The following is a 13969-nucleotide window of genomic DNA, read 5'->3' on the forward strand; positions in this document are numbered from 1 at the left end:
GTATGTCAGAGTATTAGATTTAACCATTCCACCTGCAACACTACAGTCTTTTTACTTTCATACCAGTAAATTTCAGGATAAAAAGACATACCTTCATTTCCCAATAGCAAACAATTTTCATGCAAGAGAGGCACCTGATTATGAGCTTGTATTTAAGAAGAAGAAAAAAAAAAACACTGGGAAACAGAGGAATTTACTAATTCTCTAGTGGGAGTCTATTGCTAATAATACACTGATTTTCACCAGGAATAATAAGTTAATACTTGATTGATTTGGGTAATCCAGTTAGTGCCAGATTTTTTGGTATATGTGTGTCCCAAGCATATTTTGAGATTTTAAAATTTTATCAGGCATACTTGAATTGGTTAGATTTCTAAAATTTTTTAAATTTGCAAGTTGTCTTTTTTAAAAGACTTTTTAATATAGTAATTTTTTATACTTTTATTAAGAAAAATAATCTATAAAAACAATTATAAATATTAATCATGACATGAAATTTATAGATTGACATATATTAAACTTTTTCAAGAGATGGGACTCTAATTCATTGAAATAACAATATTGAAAACTGTAACACATTCAAGACTTTTAAAAATCTTTTTGTATTTCAAGATATCCTTTCTTAATAGAAACCTACAACCGAACCAGTGATATATTTAAATGTTTCTTTCTAAGGGCAGGGTTGATGGAAATTGAAGTAAATTATCATTAATAACAATATTAGATACTGTGGAAAAAATGAACTTTTTATTCAATCATACTTCTCTAGTACTAGCTGGTAGATACATTTTTTTTAAATGCTGTCCTTCCATGACCTGAGGTGTGACAGAATGCGAGGAGGAATCCTTGTGATACTCTGATTTGGTATCAAAGCAAACATTTTAAACTATTATCTTTTCTCTCTCTTTTTTTGACAAAAAATTTTTCCATGAAATTTACCTTTTTCGAAAATCAAGAATAACTTCACTTGGCTTTTACATATTGATATTAAAAGCATTAAAATATAACTTAGCAATAAACTCAAGACCTTCTTAAAAAGCCTTTTCTCATTATATTTTTTAATAACAATGATCGGAGTGGTTTTTTGAAGTGTATTACAAAGGTGAGTGGATGAATTTTGCATGATGTTTTTATAGTTCCAAAAATTAATTTAATAATTAAAGCCTTGCAGGACATTTTGTAACAAAGGTAAAAGGCATCATGGAAGGCAAATCAAAAGGAGTATGTCCTTCATCAGGCTAAATGGTTTACACATCCATTAGGTCAGAAACCCAGGTTGCTACTTCATAGCCAGTGTTCAGTGAAAAGTGGTGATTCCAGCTAGCAGCAGAATTACAGAGCTATTGAATAAAGAGGTCTTCTGAATTTTCCAACTTGAGAAGCATACAGCTTACCTAAGAAGCAACCTTGGACATAACAGAGTCCCTCATACCCTATCAACTCACATATGATGCAACAGGCAGCCATTATAGATAATAACCGGAGCAAGGAATGAAATCCTTAGTTCTATGAATTTTCAACTTTATAGATTCTGGAGTTAATAATATAATTGAATACTCATCTGTAAGGTGACAACAGAAAATTAGCTTAACTACATTCAAGAAGCAAAAGAAGGTGTGGAGAAAAAGAACATAGGAACAAAATCCCTGAAAGTTAAACTGAAAGAGATACTAGAAGTCAACGTTACACAATTAGCAAGTTATTGCTCTGAATGGTTATTTCTAAAGGGCAAAGCCTAAGAACTAGTTACATGTAAAATAGAGTACATGTTCCTAAAGAACATGATGTTATAGTTTTAAAAGTTCTCCCGCCAGACATTTCTACAGGTCCAGCCAGACATTTCTGCAGGACTCAATGGCTGCCAAGCACTAAGTATTAAGATTTATTTCTAGAGGAAACTTGGTGTGCAAATCAGCCTTATATAGTTGAAAAGGATGGGTATTAGGTGTACACACAATGAAATTTTATCAAGTTGGGGAGTCTGTGTGAACTGGTGTAAGGGTCTGAGGTGGTTAAGTACATGGGTCTAAATATCAGGTAGCATGGGCCCCAGGCAGGCTCACTCAGCCCTAAGAATCTGTAGGCAAATGTCTCTCAACTGGTAAACAAACTTTATATAACTCCTTTTTTTAACCTGATTCATACACAAATGACGTTTAATTTCATGCTAGGGAACATGTACAGCTAATGCTCTTGGATTTTTAAAAACACTGCAGGCTGTATTTAACTTTGACTCCTGTATTTCAATATTTATTTGTTTAAATCACATATATTTTTTCAGATTTTGAGGGCTGTCAGTACACTAAAAACTCCATAATTTCCATGAAAATAATTTAATATCTTTATCTGACATTATAAGATTCACTGGGTTTATGTTTACATAGAATTATAACTTTTAAATGATGTGAGAACTAATAGTGTTATATATAGACATTGTCTTGTATATCTCTTGTTTGAATAAAGGTCAGAGTTTATTTACCTCAAGTTGTCTGTCAAACCTTTTACAATTTTACTGTTGTGATTAGTAAAGTTTTTTTTCTGTGCCTTAAAATTTGTTATTAAATGTAGATAAATTTGTAAGTATATTTACTCAAACATTGGGACTTTAGACTTAAGTCACCGGTAGTTTGCGGTAATCTTATATTTGATGAAATTTCACATATGGTTTGTAATCATGATAAAATTATCTTCTATGGATATTAAACACTCTTTAACTTTTGTAAATCAAAAAGAAAGGCAGACATTTATACCTCTTGACATTATACTCTATTGCTACTATTTCCTTATTCTCTGCCTTTGAATAAGATTCAGAGATTTTTTTTACTCAGAAAATTTGCCCATTTGTTTTCTTCAAAAGAAATAAAATAGGTTTTATAACAAATAATAGTGTATATCTAGTTAGAAAACATCAAAGTAGGGCAGGTATGATATAATCTCAATAAGTTCTTGATTTAAAAGTATTAATCATGTGTCTGGCAAAGCAATTGTCTCTAATGTACATTTCAAGACATCTGTGAAAATTCATAAAGGATATGTGAAGAATAATGTAGCACATGTATTCTTTACATCTCTTTAACTGGTGATTCCACCAAGCAATTTAGTAATTCTATATGAGATAATGATTAAGTTGTGAGTGAGATACAAATCACCACATAAGAAACAAATGTAATAGATTTTTCCCACGAACAATCTCAAAATCCAATTTTATCTAAATGTTTTATTAATGACCTTTATATTCAAAAGATTTTTGATAAAATATAAAAGTCGGTACCAGTGCATTACAACAAAGGTTGCTATAAGGTCAATTTATGTTTAGTGTAATTATAGATTGGAGATATGGTCTGTGTGGCCTTGCTATGCAAGTGGAGTTCTTGTTTAGATTTTCTATGTTATTGAAATTATAGTAAGTGCGATATCATTGACTTAAATTACTTTTTAGTGAAGTATAACATGCCTATGAAAAACTTTAACACGTTGCATATTACTAGCAAACCAAAGTTCCTCCCTGACATCCCTCCCAGTCACCAGTATTTCTCCCTAAATGAAACACTGTCGTGATTTATAATTCTACATATCAGTTTTACCCAGTTTTAAACTAATATAAATTTTATAGGAGTTCTTTTTTGTATATGTTTTAAGTCTTCTATATAAGTTATGTTTGTGAGATGACATTGCATGTAGCAGCTTATTCACTTTGATTGCTATATAACACTCACTATTAATATACCATAGGTAATTCATTTATTCTATCATTGATGAACAGCTGGGTTGTTTACAGTTTGGGGTCATCGTGAATGAAGCTGCAAGGTCATTCTTATAAGGAATTGCTGAGTTACAGGGTATGCATGTAATCAACTTCGGCAGATAATGCCAAATTGTTTTCCAAAATGTTGTACCAGTTTGCACTTACTACCAGTGTAGGTGAGAATTCTAGCAATGCTGCATTTTTGCCAACAATAGGTATTGTCAGTCTCATATTTTCTTTTGATTTAAGGTATACTGGTGAGTTTGTAATGATATCACATTGTGGTTTAATTTATATTCCCCTTCTATCAACGGTTTTGAACATTTGTTTATGTGCATGTTAGCCATTTGGGTATCCTGATCAAATGTTTTCTCATTTGTGTTCCCTTTCTTCTTTTCTATTGGTTTATAAGGATATCTCATACATTCTGGATATGAATCCCCTGTGGTTTACATGGATTGTCAATACCCTCCTCCACTCCGTGGCTTATTTTTTTATGCTCTTAATAACATCTTTTAATGAGCAGAAATTCCAAACCAAGATCAAGGGAACATTTTCCTTTCTAGTGATCTCACTGTCATCCCTACTTTACACACTTGTATGTACAGACACCGAAGAGAACTTTAAAAATTCCCCTTTCTACCATATGAAGCTCAATTGAGAACTGAATCTCACTACTGTTAAAAACAACTCATTGCTTCCATATGGTTTGAATAGTTACACACCTAGCTTCAATGTTTTTTTCTTCATTTGACAGTTTGTGGGTCAGGAATCATCATCAGTGACAACCCTAGCATAGGTGATATCCTGAGCAGATTATTATCGAGCAACAATCATGAAATGAAATATATAAAAATAGTGGCCAGAAAGAGAGCACAGATATTAGAGGTTTGATTTTGCTAAACTTTGTATACATGTGATTATGGCAGTAAAAAAATTTAAAGAATACAAAATTGGAATTATTATAGTACAAAACAGGTAATAATGTAGTGGGTTAGCAATTTTTTTTTTAGTTATTACTGTATCTTTAAAGAATGGGAAAATATACATTGGGCTACAGCTATAAATTTATAATCAGTTTAAAGTTTCTGTTTGCAAGTCTTAAGCTGCAGATTTATCAATGAGTTTATCAGGGTTATCTTTTTAAACTATGGTCAGTAGGCAATATAACCAGATTTGTAACTTTAACTCTGCTCAGAGTTGATTGACAAAGTTTTCATTAATTTTAATTTCACAAAAAAATTCACATAATACAATGGGCATACACAATTTTAAAAATATCTAAGGTATAAGGAAAATTTTGGCATATAATGATAAAAATCCCTTTTTATAATAAATTCCAGAAAGTACAATATTACTATATGTTGTCATTTCTTTAGGATCAATTCTAATAGTTGCCAATATTTTAAACACAGATAAAAGTCCAGGTGATCAAATTTTGCTCTGCCTTTTTTCAATCACTGGGCTATCATTTATTACTACTCTGCTGTTTAAAGGGAGCCTTGAACTGTGCTTAGAAAGATCTCAAATGATTCCAAATGTTTATGAACTTACTCTGGAATGAAATGCATGTATCAAACCCAGCTATATAACTGAGAGGTAAATTAAGTTCCATGTAGAATACAATGTTTACCAGAGGGTAAGTAACAAAAAAGTGCTAATTTGAAGCTTACATGTATGTTACTAAAACTCAGTAGCAACTGTAGCAATTGTTTAGAACTTAGAACAATGCATTTTCTTTCTGAAGGAAATTTTTATTATTGGCTTAAGGCATGGTGTTAATAAAAAGCAGGTTGACTTTAGTTGAACATTATTATTTTTAAATTCTCTACAGACAGTGCACCTCATGGATTGCTTATACCACAGATGGACTGCTCCCATGCCTCATCTTTGACTTGCCTCTACCAATCACTGTGAGTTTTTAACTTTAAAAATAATCCAAATGTTGAACTCTTTAATGATTGATGCCAATACTTAATGGCAATGCACTGAGAGGAACATCTTTGACATGTAAAACATTACATTTTTCTCTTGAATATCCTATTGACAGCATTAAATGGTATTCACATTGCCTCTCAGGGAACAGATGTGTAATATTTAAGTCAGGAAGGTTTATCACAAACTAGAAGCATAGTAGCATTCTCATTTTGTATGTATAAACTGTATTCTGGCTTCACAGCTTTCTGATGTTTATCACAGTGAGTGAGTATCATAAAGTGCTCGTTTTCCTCACTCTGTCTTCAACAAGGATTCTAGTAATAATAAAAATAATATTTTTTTACATTTTCATGTACTTTTTGGGTTACACAAACTACAGAATATTTTTATATACATATACATACAAATCATACAGATATACAGTTTCTTATTGCTATCACAGCTCAGATGTTATTATTTCCATTTTTCTCAACTGAGGAATCTGTGATTGTGAGAACATTAACAGTTTGAGCTCATGTGTTTATTCACTCAACAAATATTTATTTAGTCATTATTCCATGCCAAATTCTACATGAGGAAACAGGAATAAAACAAGGTCCATACACAATTATTCTCCTCAAAATTTTTGAGTAAATGTATGGCTAAGCTTGAACTTGACCCAAGATTTCAAGCTCTTGGCCCATGACTCTAACTCTACACTACGACTCCTGAGAACCTCAATTAGCAAAGGCAGATGTGTTGGAAAATCCCTGCAAGAATGTGTTCAAAGTAATGAACAATGCTGAAACTACATGTTTTATACCTTAATAGCTTCATGTCTCTGCTGTCTTGGTTTCAGGCTTTTGACATCAGGCTAAATGCAATATCCTATATCTTCTTATTGGGCAATACAGAAAAGACCAGTGGGGAAAGCAAGATACACGTTTTAAAATATAGAATATCAGAATGCATTCTAAATTGTGCTCAAGGCTGTGTCTTCATTCCTTCAGACAAGAGCCAGAAGTAAAAGGAACATTCTCTTTAATGGTTGTAACTACATTGATTTTTTTTTATCATTGTTGTCACAGAAGATGTAAAAGATTTTTTTAAGACGATTCTTTTCATGATGATGATAACATTTATATTCTACTAGCCTTCTAGAGAGAAAAAAAGCAGAGTGTATGTCTCTTATTGTGTAAAAACAATGGAGTTGTTGCATAATGAAGTGGAAAAGAAAGTAAGTGAACACAATATCATTATAGTATATTATAAGCCATTAACAGCACGTGAGAAATAAGTGAGTTTTGTTTGATTGTCCAAAGTTCTTTCAAAGCAGCTGAATAAGTAGTTGATACTTACACTGTAAAGGGATTTTCTAAAAAAGTTAAAGAAATAACTTTTGTGGTTCTAAGGCAGATCCCTTAAAATATGAGAAAATGAATTAAAAAACGAAGAGTGCAGCTACTCAAGATGTTATTGTTTATCAAAATGTATTAACAATTCATGAGGTGAATGAATAAAGTCCTTCCATATGACTTAACTTTCCTTTGAAATGCTACATATTTGCAAGTATATATATTTGTCTTGTGATTATATATATGTATATATATATACACATACACACACACACACACACACACACACACACACACACACACACACACACACCTTTCCTATGCCATAAAGGATTTGGGGTTTTCAGTCTGAATAATATCTAACCTCATATCCACTATCTGCATAATTGTGACGGGGCAATATTGGGTGTAGCTTGAACTACATTAGAGATTATTTATCCAAATCCTGTGAGATCTTCTTAATCACGGTGTCTCACCTACTGAATGGTTGGTGATAATTATCTGTCATCCCAGAAACATTGGTAGGAAATATATAGTGTATTGGGCAAAGTCAGTAAAATGTGGTTTAGAATCTCAGACCCACTGCTTTCTAAAAGTGCAATAGCAGGGATACCTGGGTAGCTTGGTTGGTTACATGTCTGACTCTTTATTGTAGCTCAGGTCATGATCTTACGGTTCGTGGGTTTGAGCCACACATTGGGTTCTACACTGACAGTGCAGAGCCTGCTTGGGATCTCTCTCTTTCCCTCTTTCTGTCCCTCCCTGCTTATGCTCACTCGCTCTCTCCCAAAATAAATAAGTAAACACTAAAAGATATAAAAGTGCAATAACAATATAGCATACAGTATCTGTGACTCATGGTTATTATAGCTTTTTCCTAAAAATCTCCTAAAAAGAAAATTGCCTATTTTTTCTCTACAAATTGGCTAAAACTAAATAAATACTGGATGATGATAGCTGTTATTATCAATGTTAATAATATAAATATCAAATCAATGATGATATGAAACACTGTTCATAAGGTTATTCATGTACAACTTATGATTTCATTACTATTATCACTAACCTTAAAAGATATAATAAATTATAATTTTTTCAATAATCCACATATAATACTCAGTTTCTTTCTCAGGTAAATATAACAGCTAGAATCTCAGAATAGGACACAAATAGCCAAGTGCCCCTAAGTCAGTATGACTTTTCAGATTCTCCAAATTCTTACACTGTTTTTCATATTTGACTATATACGGCAAGTCCAAGAAAGAAAAACAATATGTTAAAAGTAAATATAATTATATATGATTTCCCTATTTTATACAGTAAACACATATACTATGATAATGGCTAATGGATATTCAGTTGAGTTTTTCTTAAAGACTCTGTAATAGTTATTTTCATTAGAAGAGCATTTTTAATTATGGGTTGTCTATCTTCAAGGCATTCTCAATAACTTCTAAGCTTTACAAGAGTGAGGATCAATTGGAAAGTTGCCCTGTATTTAACATAGGCATGCCCTAGAAATCCTTGGTTCTACAAAGCATTTATTGAAATCAAGATTCACTTTTTAAATCCATCTCTAGAAGAAACTCTATTGATTCTTCTTCTAGCAAGTGGGAAGTATAATGATTAGTGAGCAAAAACAAAACCTTACAATGTTAAGAGAGAAAGAGAACACACACCGATAGCTCCGCCGAATGACTCAAATTCCTTCTAAGATTAAACACCAAGTAAAGAAGTTGTAACGCTGTGGCTTCAGCAATTCTAACAAAACACCTCACGCCTCTGTTGCATGTGAAGTGTGTTACGTACTATTTTTCCCATGTGATAATGTATGATTTCTCACAGAAATTGCTCTTTCTCTTAGTGTATTGTGTTGTAGCCATTTTATTTAAAATATTTTACTGAAAAGATAATATGCCATAAAACTATAATAAAAATTTTATATGATTTTACATAGCCCACCTCCCTCTGAAAAATTTATTTCTCTCTTTTTTTAAAATTTAATTTAATTTTATTTTATTTTTTTTCAATATATGAAATTTATTGTCAAATTGGTTTCCATACAACACCCAGTGCTCATCCCAAAAGGTGCCCTCCTCAATACACATCACCCACCCTCCTCTCCCTCCCACCCCCCATCAACCCTCAGTTTGTTCTGTTTTTAAGAGTCTCTTATGCTTTGGCTCTCTCCCACTCTAACCTCTTTTTTTTTTTTTTTTCCTTCCCCTCCTCCATGGGTTTCTGTTAAGTTTCTCAGGATCCACGTAAGAGTGAAACCATATGGTATCTGTCTTTCTTGTATGGCTTATTTCACTTAGCATCGCACTCTCCAGTTCCATCCACGTTGCTACAAAGGGCCATATTTTATTCTTTCTCATTGCCATGTAGTATTCCATTGTGTATATAAACCACAATTTCTTTATCCATTCATCAGTTGATGGACATTTAGGCTCTTTCCATAATTTGGCTATTGTTGAGAGTGCTGCTATAAACATTGGGGTACAAGTGCCTCTATGCATCAGTACTCCTGTATCCCTTGGGTAATTCCTAGCAGTGCTATTGCTGGGTCATAGGGTAGGTCTATTTTTAATTTTCTGAGGAACCTCCACACTGCTTTCCAGAGCGGCTGCACCAATTTGCATTCCCACCAACAGTGCAAGAGGGTTCCCGTTTTTCCACATCCTCTCCAGCATCTATAGTCTCCTGATTTGTTCATTTTGGCCACTCTGACTGGCGTGAGGTGATATCTGAGTATGGTTTTGATTTGTATTTCCCTGATGAGGAGCGATGTTGAGCATCTTTTCATGTGCCTGTTGGTCATCCGGATGTCTTCTTTAGAGAAGTGTCTATTCATGTTTTCTGCCCGTTTCTTCACTGGGTTATTTGTTTTTTGGGTGTGGAGTTTGGTGAGCTCTTTATAGATTTTGGATACTAGCCCTTTGTCCGATATGTCATTTGCAAATATCTTTTCCCATTCCGTTGGTTGCCTTTTAGTTTTGTTGGTTGTTTCCTTTGCTGTGCAGAAGGTTTTATCCTCATAAGGTCCCAGTAATTGATTTTTGCTTTTAATTCCCTTGCCTTTGGGGATGTGTCGAGTAAGAGATTGCTACGGCTGAGGTCGGAGAGGTCTTTTCCTGCTTTCTCCTCTAGGGTTTTGATGGTTTCCTGTCTCACATTCAGGTCCTTTATCCATTTTGAGTTTATTTTTGTGAATGGTGTGAGAAAGTGGTCTAGTTTCAACCTTCTGCATGTTGCTGTCCAGTTCTCCCAGCACCATTTGTTAAAGAGACTGTCTTTTTTCCATTGGATGTTCTTTCCTGCTTTGTCAAAGATTAGTTGGCCATACATTTGTGGGTCTAGTTCTGCGGTTTCTATTCTATTCCACTGGTCTATGTGTCTGTTTTTGTGCCAATACCATGCTGTCTTGATGATGACAGCTTTGTAGTAGAGGCTAAAGTCTGGGATTGTGATGCCTCCTGCTTTGGTCTTCTTCAAAATAATTTGGCTATTCGGGGCCTTTTGTGGTTCCATATGAATTTTAGGATTGCTTGTTCTAGCTTCGAGAAGAATGCTGGTGCAATTTTGATTGGGATTGCATTGAATGTGTAGATAGCTTTGGGTAGTATTGACATTTTGACAATATTTATTCTTCCAATCCATGAGCAGGGAATGTCTTTCCATTTCTTTATATCTTCTTCAATTACCTTCATAAGCTTTCTATAGTTTTCAACATACAGATCTTTCACATCTTTGGTTAGATTTATTCCTAGGTATTTTATGCTTCTTGGTGCAATTGTGAATGGGATCAGTTTCTTTATTTGTCTTTCTGTTGCTTCATTGTTAGTGTATAAGAATGCAACTGATTTCTGTCCATTGATTTTGTAACCTGCAACTTTGCTGAATTCATGTATCAGTTCTAGCAGACTTTTGGTGGAGTCTATCGGATTTTCCATGTATAATATCATATCATCTGCAAAAAGCGAAACCTTGACTTCATCCTTGCCAATTTTGATGCCTTTGATTTCCTTTTGTTGTCTGATTGCTGATGCTAGAACTTCCAGCACTATGTTAAACAACAGCGGTGAGAGTGGGCATCCCTGTCGTGTTCCTGATCTCAGGGAAAAAGCTCTCAGTTTTTCCCCATTGAGGATGATGTTAGCTGTGGGCTTTTCATAAATGGCTTTTATGATGTTTAAGTATGTTCCTTCTATCCCGACTTTCTCAAGGGTTTTTATTAAGAAAGGGTGCTGGATTTTGTCAAAGGCCTTTTCTGCATTGATTGACAGGATCATATGGTTCTTATCTTTTCTTTTATTAATGTGATGTATCACGTTGATGGATTTGCGAATGTTGAACCAGCCCTGCATCCCAGGAATGAATCCCGCTTGATCATGGTGAATAATTCTTTTTATATGCTGTTGAATTCAATTTGCTAGTATCTTACTGAGAATTTTTGCATCCATATTCATCAGGGATATTGGCCTGTAGTTCTCTTTTTTTACTGGGTCTCTGTCTGTTTTAGGAATCAAAGTAATACTGGCTTCATAGAATGAGTCTGGAAGTTTTCCTTCCCTTTCTATTTCTTGGAATAGCTTGAGAAGGATAGGTATTATCTCTGCTTTAAACGTCTGGTAGAACTCCCCTGGGAAGCCATCTGGTCCTGGACTCTTATTTGTTGGGAGATTTTTGATAACCGATTCAATTTCTTCGCTGGTTATGGGTCTGTTCAAGCTTTCTATTTCCTCCTGATTGAGTTTTGGAAGAGTGTGGGTGTTTAGAAATTTGTCCATTTCTTCCAGGTTGTCCAATTTGTTGGCATACAATTTTTCATAGTATTCCCTGATAATTGCTTGTATCTCTGAGGGATTGGTTGTAATAATTCCATTTTCATTCATGATTTTATCTATTTGGGTCATCTCCCTTTTCTTTTTGAGAAGCCTGGTTAGAGGTTTGTGACTTTTGTTAATTTTTTCAAAAAACCAACTCTTGGTTTTGTTGATCTGCTCTACAGTTTTTTTTAGATTCTATATTGTTTATTTCTGCTCTGATCTTTATTATTTCTCTTCTTCTGCTGGGTTTAGGCTGCCTTTGCTGTTCTGCTTCTATTTCCTTTAGGTGTGCTGTTAGATTTTGTATTTGGGATTTTTCTTGTTTCTTGAGATAGGCCTGGATTGCAATGTATTTTCCTCTCAGGACTGCCTTCGCTGCATCCCAAAGCGTTTGGATTGTTGTATTTTCATTTTCGTTTGTTTCCATATATTTTTTAATTTCTTCTCTAATTGCCTGGTTGACCCACTCATTCTTTAGTAGGGTGTTCTTTAACTTCCATGCTTTTGGAGGTTTTCCAGACTTTTTCCTGTGGTTGATTTCAAGCTTCATAGCATTGTGGTCTGAAAGTATGCATGGTATAATTTCAATTCTTTTATACTTATGAAGGGCTGTTTTGTGACCCAGTATATGATCTATCTTGGAGAATGTTCCATGTGCACTTGAGAAGAAAGTATATTCTGTTGCTTTGGGATGCAGAGTTCTAAATATATCTGTCAACTCCATCTGATCCAGTGTGTCATTCAGGGCCCTTGTTTCTTTATTGGTCATATGTCTAGATGATCTACCATTTCTGTAAGTGGAGTGTTAAAGTCCCCTGCAATTACCACATTCTTATCAATAAGGTTGCTTATTTTTATGAGTAATTGTTTTATATATTTGGGGGCTCCGGTATTCGGCGCATAGACATTTATAATTGTTAGCTCTTCCTGATGGATAGACCCTGTAATTATTATATAATGCCCTTCTTCATCTCTTGTTACAGCCTTTAATTTAAAGTCTAGTTTGTCTGATATAAGTATGGCTACTCCAGCTTTCTTTTGGCTTCCAGGAGCATGATAAATAGTTCTCCATCCCCTCACTCTCAATCTAAAGGTGTCCTCAGATCTAAAATGAGTCTCTTGTAGACAGTAAATAGATGGTCTTGTTTTTTTATCCATTCTGATACCCTATGTCTTTTAGTTGGCACATTTAATCCATTTACATTCAGTGTTATTACAGAAAGACACGGGATTAGAGTCATTGTGATGTCTGTATGCTTGTAGTGATGTCTCTGGTACTTTGTCTCACAGGATCCCCCTTAGGATCTCTTGTAGGGCTGGTTTAGTGGTGACAAATTCCTTCAGTTTTTGTTTGTTTGGGAAGACCTTTATCTCTCCTTCTGTTCTAAATGACAGACTTGCTGGATAAAGGGTTCTCGGCTGCATATTTTTTCTGTTTAGCACACTGAAGATATCGTGCCAATCCTTTCTGGCCTGCCAAGTTTCAAAAGAGAGATCAGTCACAAGTCTTATAGGTCTCCCTTTATATGTGAAGGCACGTTCATCCCTTGCTGCTTTCAGAATTTTCTCTTTATCTTTGTATTTTGCCAGTTTCACTATGATATGTCGTGCAGAAGATCGATTCAAGTTACGTCTGAAGGGAGTTCTCTGTGCTTCTCGGATTTCAATGCCTTTTTCCTTCCCCAGTTCAGGGAAGTTCTCAGCTATTATTTCTTCAAGTACCCCTTCAGCACCTTTCCCTCTCTCTTCCTCCTCTGGGATACCAATTATGCATATATTGTTGCTTTTTAGTGTATCACTTAATTCTCTAATTTTCCCCTCATACTCCTGGATTTTTTTATCTCTCTTTTTCTCAGCTTCCTCTTTTTCCATAACTTTATCTTCTAGTTCACCTATTCTCTCCTCTGCCTTTTCAATCCGAGCGGTCGTCATTTCCATTTTGTTTTGCATTTTGTTTAAAGCGTTTTTCAGCGCCTCCTCACTGTTCCTTAGTCCCTTGATCTCTGTAGCAAGAGATTCTCTGCTGTCCTCTATACTGTTTTCAAGCCTAGTGATTAATTTTATGACTATTTTCTAAATTCACTTTCTGTTATATTATTTAAATCCTTTCTGATCAGTTCATT

Source organism: Panthera leo, chromosome A1, assembly GCF_018350215.1.
Source record: "Panthera leo isolate Ple1 chromosome A1, P.leo_Ple1_pat1.1, whole genome shotgun sequence".
In the NCBI taxonomy this organism is placed as follows: domain Eukaryota; kingdom Metazoa; phylum Chordata; class Mammalia; order Carnivora; family Felidae; genus Panthera; species Panthera leo.